General features: G+C 30.0%; 1 long non-coding RNA gene across 1 annotated transcript in view; it reads right to left on the bottom strand.

Annotated features, from left to right (window-relative positions):
* Positions 1-2,115: 2,115 nt before the first annotated feature.
* Positions 2,116-17,518, bottom strand: part of LOC144835494 (uncharacterized) — a 204,989-nt gene continuing 189,586 nt past the window's right edge. Inside the window, exon 3 of the long non-coding RNA XR_013611084.1 lies at positions 2,116-2,235. This is a non-coding gene — a long non-coding RNA (uncharacterized LOC144835494). The remainder of the gene's footprint in view (positions 2,236-17,518) is intronic.

Raw genomic sequence — 17,518 nt, forward strand, 5'->3', positions numbered from 1 at the left:
AAAAAATGAAAAAAATATTGCTAAATGTGTATGAAATTGGTCTGAATAAAATCAATAAAGGAAAACACCAGAAACGTAACCTTATATTACCTTTATTATAGTCATCTGATAATATTTTTTACAACACCGTTTTTTCCATTTTTTTTTAAAGTGCCTCAAAGTTTATGTACAAAAAAATAGAGATTTTACTGTGTAATTTGAACTTTACTGTAGCACAATAAAAATCCAAATTATTCTGTGATATTATAAAAAACAATTATGGATAGATTATTAGGATGTATGATCAATAGAAATTGTTTGCCTTTGACTATTATTATATGACAGACAGAATTTAGCTTGTTAAACCCATAACAAAGCTAATAAATGAATTGTATAATAAATAGTAGTAAAATGAACAAAATATGAATTGTATAATAAATAGTAGTAAAATGAACAAAATATTGCTGGATGTGTAAAAAATTGGTCTGAATCAAATCAATAAAGTAAGAATAATTCCATCTACAGTATTTATTCATAGGAAAATTGTCATGGAATATAGTTTTATTAAATTTAATCTTAATAGATAAATCTTAATTTACTCTGTGAACATGAATGTAAATTGAAAAGATAGGACCATATCCAACTGAAACAAGGACGAACCAAGGTTAATATTAGTTTAAAAAAGGTTGTACTGAAATAGAATCTACAACAATGAAGAGTTTATAAACAATTGTAATACATTTATATAATGCAAAGTCATTTACATCCATTGATTAAAATACAAAGTTATGCTACAATAACTTGGCATATATATTTTTGTTAAATAGCTTGTACTGAAATTTGAAATTTGTCTATATAAGTTCTTTTAAACCATTTAACATTAATGTTAGAAAATGTTAAACTTAAAATTATAAAAATTGAACCTTACATATAGCTACTGTATGTTTATCCTCAAAAAAGTTTTGTTTGATAAAGTTGGATGATGGAGATAAATATGAATGAATAAAACATGATAAAAGTGCAACTGCAGACTTTGCAAAGCACTGGTGATCACCATTGTCAGTGCTCTAAAATATTTCATAATGTTAAATTTTGGATACACTCTGAACTTGTTACAGTTGTGTAGAACATTTAAGTCTAGTTCAGCTTTCTTGTGTTTCTTGTTGTTTTTCACCTCTAATGTAGGTTTTTTAGTGTTAAACAATTTCCCTTTATTTTTTGTTTACTATAATTTACTATGTGTGTATGTATATTTAAATAAATGTTAAGAAATAAACATTTTTTTAATAGACTAAAAATATTGTAATGGATCAATCATCACCTAGTTATGCTAATGATCATTTGTTTATTTTTACATTTTGTATGACATTGTAATGGTGGTTTGATACTGTAATTATTATGTAAGGTGATTTGTTAAAAACTAGGTACGGTAAATAACTTACAAAATTATATTTGTACCACTATTTCAGTTTTATTTATGTTTGTTAATCCGAGTATAAAGAAAGAATAAATGTGGCAGATATACTATCTGTATCTTATATTGTATATGGAAAAAATAATTACAACCTAATAACAAAGAACTATAATTGTGGTGTGTATTAAAAGATCACTTTAGCTCTTAACCAAATTGGTGGTGATGTTGTTGAAAGGAATAAAGGAGAGTATCGCAAATGAGTATGATGATAATAATAAAATAAATGAATACAGTCTATATGTCTATCAACTAGCATCTTTGATCATTTGTACCTCTATGTGATATATAGGTAGAATCATAGTGTTTCAAAGTTATTAAACAATTTTGTGAAAATGAACTAAAGAAATTTTGTGTAATAGAAGTGTACATAATTCCGACTTAATTACTGTATATCTACACTTTGGAATAAGGATTATATTTCAATAGTATGTTGCTGTAGTTTTCATTGTTTTATAAAGAGTTCAATGGAAATGTTTAAACATGACAAAATGTATAGTGTCATAGCAATTTTTATGAATAAATATCAGAGAAAAAAATATATTGAAAAACTTCAAATAATGCCAATTCTAGCATCAATAAAAACATTAAATAGCATTATAACATGCAGATATTATTACTCAAAAGATCATTATATTTAAAATACAAAATATCAAAAAATATGACTATGAAAGAATGTAACTTACTCTATCTTGGATATTGATGTCTAACCCTGCATCAACCAGCAGGTTACAGCAGGCTGAGTTACCTGCCACAGCTGCCAAATGCAAAGCTGAGCGTCCAACCTAAAATATAAAATCTTTTACATATTTATTGGTTAATTAATATTTTATATAATTATACATCCATTAAGTGTCAATTTTCAAAATTCAATTTGTAACTTGTATTTGCTGTGTGATCATATACGCAATGCACACAAATACAAATCAAATCAAATTAGCTTTTTAAAATTTTATTTCTACTTTTGTATACATTTTTATTATTATTACGTAAAAATTTTGTTGCCTGGTATTTAAATTATTTAACTTTTTTTTAATTTAATATTGTTTAAATATTAAATTACTGGATTGGTTTGGTGTACAAACTTTTACTTTCAGGGGCATGTTTAAAACTTCAATATATTTAAATTATCCTTTGTGCGATCATAGAGCAAAGAAATAGTTCATTGCTCTATGGTGTGATGGTGGCATTAGCTAGTACAAGTTATTGTGAGTGTAGCATATCCTATTTTATCGATTGCTTTGGTACTTTCATTTCAATTGGAAGCCTTGCACATGGTTATTATTTTGTATGTAATGCAAATCTATTATTTTATATTATCAGAGATAATGGCCTGCACTATTCTAAAGAAAGATTTGTTAGTGTACCAACAAAACATTGTCCGTTTTAAGAGGTTTGACATACACACATTAGTCTAAATATTGATTGTAACAATATTAATGTTGAGTTTAATCTGATAAAAAAACAAGGCCATATACATGGCTGCAGTCGTGTGCGCAAATTTGAGTTAGTGTTTACCGACCGACCAACATAGTGAGCTGTAGAGTCACGTTGCACACGACTAAAATAGATAAACAAGTTAATTGTAGACATCTTTTTGAACCACATAACAGATATATGTATAAACATGTTTTCATTTTTTTAATTTGTTAGATCAAATGGACAGTTTTTAGAAATACCATGACCATTTTCATACCTCCCTGGATAGCTCAAGCCTGTCTTTAAAATGGGTGAAGGTTTGGCTGATGCCAGAATACTACCAAGAACCAAACAAATCATATAAATGTAAAAAATATTAAAATTTATACATTTTAATAGATTTTATAACATCTTTATTATTTGTGTTTTATATTTATTGAATTGACTTATTAAAATGATTAAAATTGACACCAAAAAAATTGTTATATTCTTTTTATTTCAAGGATATAACAAAAACAATCACTGGAAATAAGACATTATACAGTAATTATAAAAGAAATAATAAACATTATTTATTCATATGTATACATACTGACATTTCAAACAAATTTAATGCAACTAAAAATTATCTAATAAAAAATTATATAAATCCTAAATAACTAATGATTTTAAAACAAAAATAAATAATCTGATATTAATATATTATTTTGATGAACATTGAAGACAAAAAGTTCAATACATTGTGTATAGGATGTGAATAATATTCACTGAGGCTAAAACTTACATAGTAGACCATGGTCGCCAGGAGTATACCAATAAACAAATAAAGTGCTGTATGTTCCATAATCATTGCTTATCCCATCAACATTTTTTATACTTCAGTAAATAAAATAAATAAAAAAGTTAATTTTCAAAAGTAAACAATAATTTTCGCACCAGTCCTTTAGGCAGTTACATTCAAGAGAACGGAAGCATTAGCCATGCAAAAGCTTATAATAGATTACTATGGCTGAAAAAATGGGTATTTAGAAAGACAAACTGGGCATGAGCACACCCCAAAGCATGTCTGGTAAGAAAGTCTAAATGGGAATTTGTAAACTCAAACTGGGCATGTGCACAGAGAGTCTTTGAGATATGTACAGTATGCAGACATTAGTTTGTAAGACCTATGTTCAATGACTTTGTTTTGGCTGTCAACATAGAGGCCATGTAATAATTACCGTCAGATATATCATTGAATAATGGTCAAAACGATCCTTCCTCTATGGTAAATATTTTTGCCGAATGGGGTGTATATAGATTACAATTGTTTGATTAGTGTGTATGTTTGTCGGCTGCTGCTGTACAACGAAGGCTCATGGAAAATTAGAAATGTTTTGTTTACTTTTTTGTTTGGGTTATAAGTGGGTCACTTCAACCTTAGAGGTTAATTCCTCTAACTCAGAATATGCATAGTACTATAGTCTATAGTAATTAGGTGATCATTTAGAATAAAATGATCACCTATTGTTATTGTACTTGCATTAAAATATTTTTCTTCTTTCTGTACACTTTTTGTGTAACAATCATCTCAAAAAGTTAAATGTCAATGATTACCAAAATTTCACAATGTCTTTCAAATACTGTAACTTAGTCCTAATAAGCTTTTCAGCGTGATCACTCATCCGTGACGTCATTTATACGCCATTTTGTGAAATCACATTATCAATCATATCTCCATAATTCATTGTCACATATTATTGAAATTCACTACACGTAAACTTCAGGTCAAGGGTAAAAATATTAGCAAATAAAAACGCACATGCACGTTGGGTCATGCGCGTGAAATCGTGCGTTAAAAATTAAAAAAGCTCAAAATTACGTTTTGATCAATTTAGAGCATGAATTAGGCCATTTGCGTGTTTTAAAAAATTACTGCGCAAAAACACGTTTTTGCGCGTGCGTACATAGAAAGCGTAAAAAATACCAATTTTTTGTACAAATTGCATTCTACTCATCTTCCTTAGTACATTCACCAAATTTGAGTCCATTTCGACTTAAAATACTGCTATACGAGCAGGTTAAAAATGACAAAATGCGCACATTAATTGTACAAAAGTGCTAAAAATGGTAAAAAATAAGGCCTTTTTAAAATGAATATAACTCTTCAGAATGGAAGGTGACCCCCAATTTTTTTAACTTATTATGGAAGCCAATGAGTTGTAGATATAAGTGTATATACACATTAGACGTACAAAATGGTACAACGTCATCATTTGGCCACATGAATTTTAAAAATAGGGTTTTTACCTCTTTTGTCATAGACCACCATATTCAACAGAGCGCAACTTGCTTATCTGTGATCGATTTTCTTTTAATTTTTAATATGTTCTACCTCAACCAATTATGTTACTCATGAGTTGCCAATATTTTCATTTTTAAACGTCATCACGTATTAAAATTTGAATAACGGTGGTTACGTAATTTCACCAACAACGTATATTTGAATAGCTTACAGCTCTTCTGAATTAAAGTTGACCTTGATGTTTGTAACTTATTATGAGAGCTGGTAAAATGTAGATATGAATTTATTTAAAAATTAGGCCTATCGGATGTTATAACGTTATCATATGGCCAGTTGAAGTTAAAAAGTAGTTTTTTCATCTTTTTCGTCAAAGTTATACACATTTTAAAGAGCGCGCACCGCGCTTCTACGTGCCAAATTTTCTTCCAATTGTTATATTTTATTGCTCAATTCATTATCTTTCGATATTGTTATCCACAAGTTTATTTTGATGATGTCATCAGTGCCAAAATATTAGAACATGATGTGTGTCCATAATTTCACCAATGCTACACTGTATATAGATATACAGTATATACTGTACATAATGTATATGGCATATAATAGGCACAACTCAGCACTATAAGCGTATAATAGGATGGCATGCATCAACATTTTTCGATTGTATGTTAACGTACGTTCATGTTTAAAAAATATTAATGTCAATAAAATTATAAAAATGATCACCTATAATTCGTCAAAGTGACGAATTAAATTCTAGTTCAAACTATATTTATGTTACACAAAATGTTTACTACTGATTTTTAAACAAAAATAATTGATAATAAATCTTTATTTCTTAAATTATTAAATAGAATATCAATTTAAACTAGAATTTAATTCGTCACTTTGACGAATTATAGGTGATCATTTTTATCATTTTAATGAAATTATTTTTTTTTTACATGCATGTACGTTAACATACGATCAGAAAATGTTGATGTATGCCATCCTATTATACGCTTATAGCGTTGAGCCTATTATATGCCATATACATTATGTACAGTATATAATGTATATCTATATACAGTGTAGCATAGGTGAAATTACGGGACACACATCATGTTTTAATTTTTTGGTATGATGGAATTATCAAAATAAACTCGAAGATGACAATTTCGAAAGATAATTAATTGAGCAAATAAATATAAGAATTGGAAGAGAATTTGGCATGTAGAAGCGCTGTGCGCGCTCTTTGAAATTTGTATAACTTTGACGAAAAAGATGAAAAAACTACTTTTAAACTTCAACTGGCCATATGTTAACGTCACAACATCCGATAGGCTTATTTTTTATATGAATTCATATCTACATTTCATCAGCTTTCATAATAAATTATAATTATCAAGGTAACCTTCAATTCTGAAGAGCTGTAAGATATTCAAATTTACTGCGAAGGTGAAATTACACGGCCTACGTTATTCAAGTTTTTACGCGTGATGACGTCATTAAAATGAAAATAGTGTCAACTCATGATAAAGATAATTAATTAAGCAAGCACATACTGAAAGTTGTGCGAAATTCGAGCACACATAACCAAGATGCGCTCTGTTGAATGTGATAATCTACACAAAAAGATAACAAATCCTAATTTTTAAATTCAAGTGGCCATTTGATGACGTCAAAACATTTTGTACGTAAAATGTGTACATGAATTCATATCTACAACTCAATGGCTTCCAGAATAAGTTAAAAAAATCGGGGGTCATCTTGCATTCTGAAGAATTATTTTCATTTTAAAAAAGACCTATTTTTCACCATTTTCAGAACTTTTGTAAAATTAATGTGCGCATTTTGTCATTTTTAACATGCTCGTATAGCGTTATTTTAAGTCGGAACTGACTCAAATTTGGTGAATGTACTAAGGATGGTGAGTAGAATGAGATTTGTAAAAAAAATTCATATTTTTTACGCTTTTTAAGTATCGCGCGCGAAAAAACGCATTTTTGCGCAGTAATTTTTTGAAACACGCAAATGGCCTAATTCATGCTCTAAATTGATCAAAACTTATTTTTGAGCGTTTTAAATTTTTAACGCGCGATATCACGCGCATGAACCTACGTGCGCGTGCGTTTTTATTTGCTAATATTTTTACCCTTGATCTGAAGTTTACGTGTAGTGAATTTCATTAATATGTGATAATGAATTATGGAGATATGATTGATAATGTGATTTCGCAAAATGGCGTATAAATGTCGTCACGGATGAGTGATCACGCTGGAAAGCTTATTAGGATTAAGTTATATTATTTGAAAGATATTCTGAAATTTTTGTAATCATTGACATTAAACTTTTTGAGATAATTGTTACACAAAATAGTGTACAGAAACAATAAAAAGAAAAAAAATAATAACTAGAATTTAATTCGTCACTTTGACGAATTATAGGTGATCATTTTTATCATTTTACTGAAATTAATTTTTTTTAAACATGCACGTACGTTAACATACGATCGGAAAATGTTGATGTATGCCATCCTATTATATGCTTATAGTGCTGAGTTGTGCCTATATGCCATATACAATATGTACAGTATATACAGTACTGTATATCTATATACAGTGTAGCATAGGTGAAATTACGGGACACACATGTTCTAATTTTTTGGCATGATGACGTTATCAAACTAAACTTTAAGATGACAATTTCGAAAGATAATTAATTGAGCAAAAAAATATAAGATTTGGAAAAAAATTTGGCAAGTAGAAGCGCTGTGCGCGCTCTTTGAATTGTGTATAACTTTGACGAAAAATATGAAAAAACTACTTTTTCACTTCAACTCGCCATATGTTAACGTCACAACATCCGATAGGCTTAATTTTTATATGAATTAATATCTACATTTCATCAGCTTTCATAATAAATTATAATCATCAAGGTAACCTTCAATTCTGAAGAGCTGTAAGATATTCAAATTTACTGCGAAGGTGAAATTACACGGCCTACGTTATTCAAGTTTTTACGCGTGATGACGTCATTAAAATGAAGATAGTGTCAACTCATGATAAAGATAATTAATTAAGCAAGCACATACTGAAAGTTGTGCGAAATTCGAGCACACATAACCAAGATGCGCTCTGTTGAATGTGATAATCTACACAAAAAGATAACAAATCCTAATTTTTAAATTCAAGTGGCCATTTGATGACGTCAAAACATTTTGTACGTAAAATGTGTACATGAATTCATATCTACAACTCAATGGCTTCCAGAATAAGTTAAAAAAATCGGGGGTCATCTTGCATTCTGAAGAAATATTTTCATTTTAAAAAAGACCTATTTTTCACCATTTTCAGAACTTTTGTAAAATTAATGTGCGCATTTTGTCATTTTTAACGTGCTCGTATAGCGTTATTTTAAGTCGGAACTGACTCAAATTTGGTGAATGTACTAAGGATGGTGAGTAAAATGAGATTTGTAAAAAAAAATCATATTTTTTACGCTTTTTAAGTATCGCGCGCGCAAAAACGCATTTTTGCGCAGCAATTTTTTGAAACAGGCAAATGGCCTAATTCATGCTCTAAATTGATCAAAACTTAATTTTGAGCGTTTTAAATTTTTAACGCGCGATATCACGTGATGAAACTACGTGCGCGTGCGTTTTTATTTGCTAATATTTTTACCCTTGATCTGAAGTTTACGTGTAGTGAATTTCATTAATATGTGATAATGAATTATGGAGATATGATTGATAATGTGATTTCGCAAAATGGCGTATAAATGTCGTCACGGATGAGTGATCACGCTGGAAAGCTTATTAGGATTAAGTTATATTATTTGAAAGATATTCTGAAATTTTTGTAATCATTGACATTAAACTTTTTGAGATAATTGTTACACAAAATAGTGTACAGAAACAATAAAAAGAAAAAAAATAATAAAGATTTTATACAATAACAATAGGTGATCATTTTATTCTAAATGATCACCTAACTAGAATTTAATTCGTCACTTTGACGAATTATAGGTGATCATTTTTATAATTTTATTGATATTCAATTAAAAAAAAACATGCACATACGTTAAATATGACCGCAAAATATTGATATATGCAATCCTATTACCTGATGCATACAGTATATGCTAATGGTGCTGATTGGTGCCATAGAATATATACTCTATACGGTACAGTGTACTGTATATCTATATACAGTGTAGCATAGGTGAAGTTACGGGACACACATAATGTTCTGATTTTTTCGTATAATGGGATTATCAAATTAACTTAAAGATGACAATTTCGAAAGATAATGAATTGAGCAAATAAATATAAGAATTGGAAGAGAATTTGGCACGTAGAAGCGCGCTGTGCGCTCATTAAAATTTGTATAACTTTGACGAAAGTAATGAAAAAACTATTTTTTAACTTCAACTGGCCATATGATAACGTTACAACATTCGATAGGCTTAATTTTTATATGAATTCATATCTACATTTCACCAACTCTCATAATAAGTTATAAACATCAAGGTCAACTTTAATTCAGAAGAGCTGTAAGGTATTCAAATATACGTTGTAGGTGAAATTACGTAACCACCGTTATTCAAATTTTAAGACGTAATGACGTCATTAAAATGAAAATATTGGTAACTCATGAGTAACATAATTAGTTGAGGTAGAATATATTAAAAATTAAAAGAAAATTGATCACAGATAAGCGAGTTGCGCTCTGTTTAATATGGTGGTCTATGACAAAAGGGGAAAAAACCCTATTTTAAAAATTCATGTGGCCAAATGATGACGTCATACCATTTTGTACGTCTAATGTGTATATACATTTATATCTACAACTCATTGGCTTCCATAATAAGTTAAAAAAATTGGGGGTCATCTTCCATTCTGAAGAGTTCTATTCATTTTAAAAAGGCCTTATTTTTTACCATTTTTAGCACTTTTGTACAATTAATGTGCGCATTTTGTCATTTTTAATGTGCTCGTATAGCGTTATTTTAAGTCGGAACTGACTCAAATTTGGTGAATGTACTAAGGATGGTGAGTAGAATGAGATTTGTTAAAAAAAATCATATTTTTTACGCTTTTTAAGTATCGCGCGCGCAAAAACGCATTTTTGCGCAGTCATTTTTTGAAACACGCAAATGGCCTAATTCATGATCTAAATTGATCAAAACTTAATTTTGAGCGTTTTAAATTTTTAACGCGCGATATCACGCGCATGAACCTACGTGCGCGTGCGTTTTTATTTGCTAATATTTTTACCATGATCTGAAGTTTACGTGTAGTGAATTTCATTAATATGTGATAATGAATTTTGGAGATATGATTGATAATGTGATTTCGCAAAATGGCGTATAAATGTCGTCACGGATGAGTGATGACGCTGGAAAGCTTATTAGGATTAAGTTATATTATTTGAAAGATATTCTGAAATTTTTGTAATCATTGACATTAAACTTTTTGAGATAATTGTTACACAAAAAAGTGTACAGAAACAATAAAAAGAAAAAAAAATAGAATTTAATTCGTCACTTTGACGAATTATAGGTGATCATTTTTATCATTTTACTGAAATTAATTTTTTTTAAACATGCACGGTACGTTAACATACGATCGGAAAATGTTGATGTATGCCATCCTATTATATGCTTATAGTGCTGAGTTGTGCCTATATGCCATATACAATATGTACAGTATATACTGTATATCTATATACAGTGTAGCATAGGTGAAATTACGGGACACACATGTTCTAATTTTTTGGCATGATGACGTTATTAAACTAAACTTTAAGATGACAATTTCGAAAGATAATTAATTGAGCAAAAAAATATAAGATTTGGAAAAAAATTTGGCACGTAGAAGCGCTGTGCGCGCTCTTTGAATTGTGTATAACTTTGACGAAAAATATGAAAAAACTACTTTTTCACTTCAACTGGCCATATGTTAACGTCACAACATCCGATAGGCTTAATTTTTATATGAATTAATATCTACATTTTATCAGCTTTCATAATAAATTATAATCATCAAGGTAACCTTCAATTCTGAAAAGCTGTAAGATATTCAAATTTACTGTGAAGGTGAAATTACATGGCCTACGTTATTCAAGTTTTTACGCGAGATGACGTCATTGAAATGAAGATAGTGTCAACTCATGATAAAGATAATTAATTAAGCAAGCACATACTGAAAGTTGTGCGAAATTCGAGCACACATAACCAAGATGCGCTCTGTTGAATGTGATAATCTACACAAAAAGATAACAAATCCTAATTTTTAAATTCAAGTGGCCATTTGATGACGTCAAAACATTTTGTACGTAAAATGTGTACATGAATTCATATCTACAACTCAATGGCTTCCAGAATAAGTTAAAAAAATCGGGGGTCATCTTGCATTCTGATGAATTATTTTCATTTTAAAAAAGACCTATTTTTCACCATTTTCAGAACTTTTGTAAAATTAATGTGCGCATTTTGTCATTTTTAACGTGCTCGTATAGCGTTATTTTAAGTAGGAACTGACTCAAATTTGGTGAATGTACTAAGGATGGTGAGTAGAATGAGATTTGTAAAAAAAATTCATGTTTTTTACGCTTTTTAAGTATCGCGCGCGCAAAAACGCATTTTTGCGCAGTAATTTTTTGAAACACGCAAATGGCCTAATTCATGCTCTAAATTGATCAAAACTTAATTTTGAGCGTTTTAAATTTTTAACGCGCGATATCACGCGCATGAACCTACGTGCGCGTGCGTTTTTATTTGCTAATATTTTTACCCTTGATCTGAAGTTTACGTGTAGTGAATTTCATTAATATGTGATAATGCATTATGGAGATATGATTGATAATGTGATTTCGCAAAATGGCGTATAAATGTCGTCACGGATGAGTGATCACGCTGGAAAGCTTATTAGGATTAAGTTATATTATTTGAAAGATATTCTGAAATTTTTGTAATCATTGACATTAAACTTTTTGAAATAATTGTTACACAAAATAGTGTACAGAAACAATAAAAAGAAAAAAAAAAAAACTAGACATGAAACTCGTCACATTGACGAGTTTGGTTATCCGCCGCGCAAGTGGTGAAACATGGACGTTTAACGAGGTACCTTTTAACATTAAGGGGATAGGTTGAGGCCAAAAGGAAGCGTTCACGTTGGCATTATGACCTACAGGCCGGACAAGCAACTGACAAACAAAACCAGAAAATGTAATAGAAATCACATATCTCCTAACAACGATGAACGGCTCTGATACGAGAAAAATATTGTTTGCCTCCCTCTATCCTGTAAAAATAACGTCTTATTTGGCCTGCTACATTATAGAAATAGGTAGGAAATAAACGATTTGGGCTATTCCATTACAGTCGGTATAAACAGTAAAATCTGTTTACATATTACATACAGTGTAGATTAGGTGAAATTACGGGAGCCGCCATTTATTCCAAATTTTAACATGGCGGTGGCATCAAAATGAAATACAAAGATAGCAATTTCGGAAGGATATTATCTCAGCAACAACATATTAACGTGCAGAAGAAATTTGAATACGTGAAATATTGATGCGCGCTCTTTTAAATGTAATGAACTATTACGCAAAAAATGAAAATACGACTTTTTTTTAGTTAAGTGGCCATATGATGACGTCACATCATCAGATTGGCAAAATTTTCACATGATTTCGTATCTACAATCCAATAGCTTCCAGAAAACGTTTTAATCGTGATTATCACATTTTATTCTTACGAGCTATAACAGATTAAAATTTACTGTACAGATGAAATTAATGCCACACGTAATTTAAATTTTTAGGCATGATGACGTCAAAAAAATTAAAATATTTTTAACTCATGCGAAAGATAGTTGATTGACCTAGACAATATCAAAATCGGGTTGAAAATGGAAAACGGATAAGTGGAGATGCGCTCTATTAAATGTGATGAGCTATGACGAAAGATACAAAAATCCTAAATTTTATATTCGCGTGGCCATACGATGACGTCACAATGTCCGGTTAGCCATATTAATACATGATCCGATATCTACAACTCATCAACTTCCAGAAAATGTCATCCACAAAAAGTTGACCGTGCAGTTTAGAAATTACGACTGTTTAAAAAAAGGCATAATTTTGACGAATTTTTGAACTTTTTCATCAAAAACGCGTGCAAATTGTCCAATTCGACGTGCTCGTATGACGTAACTTTAAGTCAAAATTGTTTAAAAGTTGGTAAAATGACTAGAAGAGGCTGGAAAAACATAAATCACGCGAAAAAATAATGTTTTTAATGCTGCGTGCGCACCGCACACGTAAAAATTTGCGCACGCGTGGGAATTTTTGACATGCTTAAAATCACATGAAACACGTAGAAAGTTGATTAGAAATTAATTTTGCGCATTTTGAAATTTTAAATGCGCGTGCGCGCGTAACTTTGTGTAAAACACGCAATTTTTTTTCAATAGAAAGTTAGCGCATGATATAAATTAAACTTTTGCAAAGTTTCACTTTAAAATGTTATTTGGTTTTTGACATATGTTAAATACGAGAAAATCGTTAAATCGCGCGTACGTCACGTTGCGCAATTGTAAACATCATGAAAAGCTTCGCTTGACGACGTTACATAAATGTCAAAATGTTAACATAGTTAACAAAATGTTATGTTTGCAAGTTTTAGAGAAAAGCGTTACACAAAAATCATACAGAAAGAAAGAAGAGAAATAAAAAGATGATGTTGATGTTGATGATTTCGTACAATCACAAGAGGTTATCAGCATTACAGTCGGTATAAACAGTAAAATCTGTTTACATATTACATACAGTGTAGATTAGGTGAAATTACGGGAGCCGCCATTTATTCCAAATTTTAACATGGCGGTGGCATCAAAATGAAATACAAAGATAGCAATTTCGGAAGGATATTATCTCAGCAACAACATATTAACGTGCAGAAGAAATTTGAATACGTGAAATATTGATGCGCGCTCTTTTAAATGTAATGAACTATTACGCAAAAAATGAAAATACGACTTTTTTTAGTTAAGTGGCCATATGATGACGTCACATCATCAGATTGGCAAAATTTTCACATGATTTCGTATCTACAATCCAATAGCTTCCAGAAAACGTTTTAATCGTGATTATCACATTTTATTCTTACGAGCTATAACAGATTAAAATTTACTGTACAGATGAAATTAATGCCACACGTAATTTAAATTTTTAGGCATGATGACGTCAAAAAAATTAAAATATTTTTAACTCATGCGAAAGATAGTTGATTGACCTAGACAATATCAAAATCGGGTTGAAAATGGAAAACGGATAAGTGGAGATGCGCTCTATTAAATGTGATGAGCTATGACGAAAGATACAAAAATCCTAAATTTTATATTCGCGTGGCCATACGATGACGTCACAATGTCCGGTTAGCCATATTAATACATGATCCGATATCTACAACTCATCAACTTCCAGAAAATGTCATCCACAAAAAGTTGACCGTGCAGTTTAGAAATTACGACTGTTTAAAAAAAGGCATAATTTTGACGAATTTTTGAACTTTTTCATCAAAAACGCGTGCAAATTGTCCAATTCGACGTGCTCGTATGACGTAACTTTAAGTCAAAATTGTTTAAAAGTTGGTAAAATGACTAGAAGAGGCTGGAAAAACATAAATCACGCGAAAAAATAATGTTTTTAATGCTGCGTGCGCACCGCACACGTAAAAATTTGCGCACGCGTGGGAATTTTTGACATGCTTAAAATCACATGAAACACGTAGAAAGTTGATTAGAAATTAATTTTGCGCATTTTGAAATTTTAAATGCGCGTGCGCGCGTAACTTTGTGTAAAACACGCAATTTTTTTTCAATAGAAAGTTAGCGCATGATATAAATTAAACTTTTGCAAAGTTTCACTTTAAAATGTTATTTGGTTTTTGACATATGTTAAATACGAGAAAATCGTTAAATCGCGCGTACGTCACGTTGCGCAATTGTAAACATCATGAAAAGCTTCGCTTGACGACGTTACATAAATGTCAAAATGTTAACATAGTTAACAAAATGTTATGTTTGCAAGTTTTAGAGAAAAGCGTTACACAAAAATCATACAGAAAGAAAGAAGAGAAATAAAAAGATGATGTTGATGTTGATGATTTCGTACAATCACAAGAGGTTATCAGCAACTTCGTTGCGGATAACCAAATAATAATAAAGATTTTATACAATAACAATAGGTGATCATTTTATTCTAAATGATCACCTAATAATAACTAGAATTTAATTCGTCACTTTGACGAATTATAGGTGATCATTTTTATAATTTTATTGATATTCAATTAAAAAAAAACATGCACATACGTTAAATATGACCGCAAAATATTGATATATGCAATCCTATTACCTGATGCATACAGTATATGCTAATGGTGCTGATTGGTGCCATAGAATATATACTCTATACGGTACAGTGTACTGTATATCTATATACAGTGTAGCATAGGTGAAGTTACGGGACACACATAATGTTCTGATTTTTTCGTATAATGGGATTATCAAAATAAACTTAAAGATGACAATTTCGAAAGATAATGAATTGAGCAAATAAATATAAGAATTGGAAGAGAATTTGGCACGTAGAAGCGCGCTGTGCGCTCATTAAAATTTGTATAACTTTGACGAAAGTAATGAAAAAACTATTTTTTAACTTCAACTGGCCATATGATAACGTTACAACATTCGATAGGCTTAATTTTTATATGAATTCATATCTACATTTCACCAACTCTCATAATAAGTTATAAACATCAAGGTCAACTTTAATTCAGAAGAGCTGTAAGGTATTCAAATATACGTTGTAGGTGAAATTACGTAACCACCGTTATTCAAATTTTAAGACGTAATGACGTCATTAAAATGAAAATATTGGTAACTCATGAGTAACATAATTAGTTGAGGTAGAATATATTAAAAATTAAAAGAAAATTGATCACAGATAAGCGAGTTGCGCTCTGTTTAATATGGTGGTCTATGACAAAAGGGGAAAAAACCCTATTTTAAAAATTCATGTGGCCAAATGATGACGTCATACCATTTTGTACGTCTAATGTGTATATACATTTATATCTACAACTCATTGGCTTCCATAATAAGTTAAAAAAATTGGGGGTCATCTTCCATTCTGAAGAGTTCTATTCATTTTAAAAAGGCCTTATTTTTTACCATTTTTAGCACTTTTGTACAATTAATGTGCGCATTTTGTCATTTTTAATGTGCTTATATAGCACTATTTTAAGTCGAAATGAACTCAAATTTGGTGAATGTACTAAGATAGATGAGTAGAATGCAATTTGTAAAAAAAAATGATATTTTTTACGCTTCCTATGTACGCACGCGCAAAAACGTGTTTTTGCTCAGTAATTTTTTGAAACACGCAAATGGCCTAATTCATGCTCTAAATTGATCAAAACTTAATGTTGAGCTTTTTAAATTTTTAAAGCGCGATTTCACGCGCATGACCTTGAAACGCGCAAGTTTTAATTTGCTAATATTTTTACCCTTGACCTGAAGTTTATGTGTAGTGAATTTCATTAATATGTGATAATGAATTATGGTGATATGATTGATAATGTGATTTCACAAAATGGCGTATAAATGACGTCACGGTTGAGTGATCACGCTGAAAAGCTTATTATGACTAAGTTACAGTATTTGAAAGACATTGTGAAATTTTGGTAATCATTGACATTTAACTTTTTGAGATATTTGTTACACAAAAAGTGTACAGAAAGAATAAAAAAAAAAGAATAAAAAAAAAAATAAAGATTTCATACAATAACAATAGGTGATCATTTTATTCTAAATGATCACCTAATAAAGATTTTATACAATAACAATAGGTGATCATTTTATTCTAAATGATCACCTAAAAATATCATTTAATGAAGAAAGAACAATAATTAAAACTGTTATCTCAGGAAGTCTTTTTTATGGTAAAAAATTGATGTTTATTTTATTTTTTTTTATTTGTATTCATTGTTGTCTGAATTATTGGAATTGATAAAGTTATTAGCAGCTGCAGTGTAGTGAAACAGAAAGATGTGGGCCAGTATGTGTACCAATTTGTCTACCAATTTGTCTGGCCAATTTATCTATATTTTATTTTATTGTGGTTATCAACCACATGTGTATTCATACTTTATAGGGTATTTAGATACGCAAAGAAAAAATAATGTAAAGTTTATTAATGCTTACTGTACATTACACAAATGGCACTATTATTGTTGAGTAGATAATATTTAAACATTACATTCAATCAACTGCTGGTGTGAACAATGAATTAAAGTATGACATCTCAACTTGA

The sequence above is a fragment of the Antedon bifida genome, chromosome 2 (genome assembly GCF_963402885.1).
Source record: "Antedon bifida chromosome 2, ecAntBifi1.1, whole genome shotgun sequence".
Taxonomy (NCBI): domain Eukaryota; kingdom Metazoa; phylum Echinodermata; class Crinoidea; order Comatulida; family Antedonidae; genus Antedon; species Antedon bifida.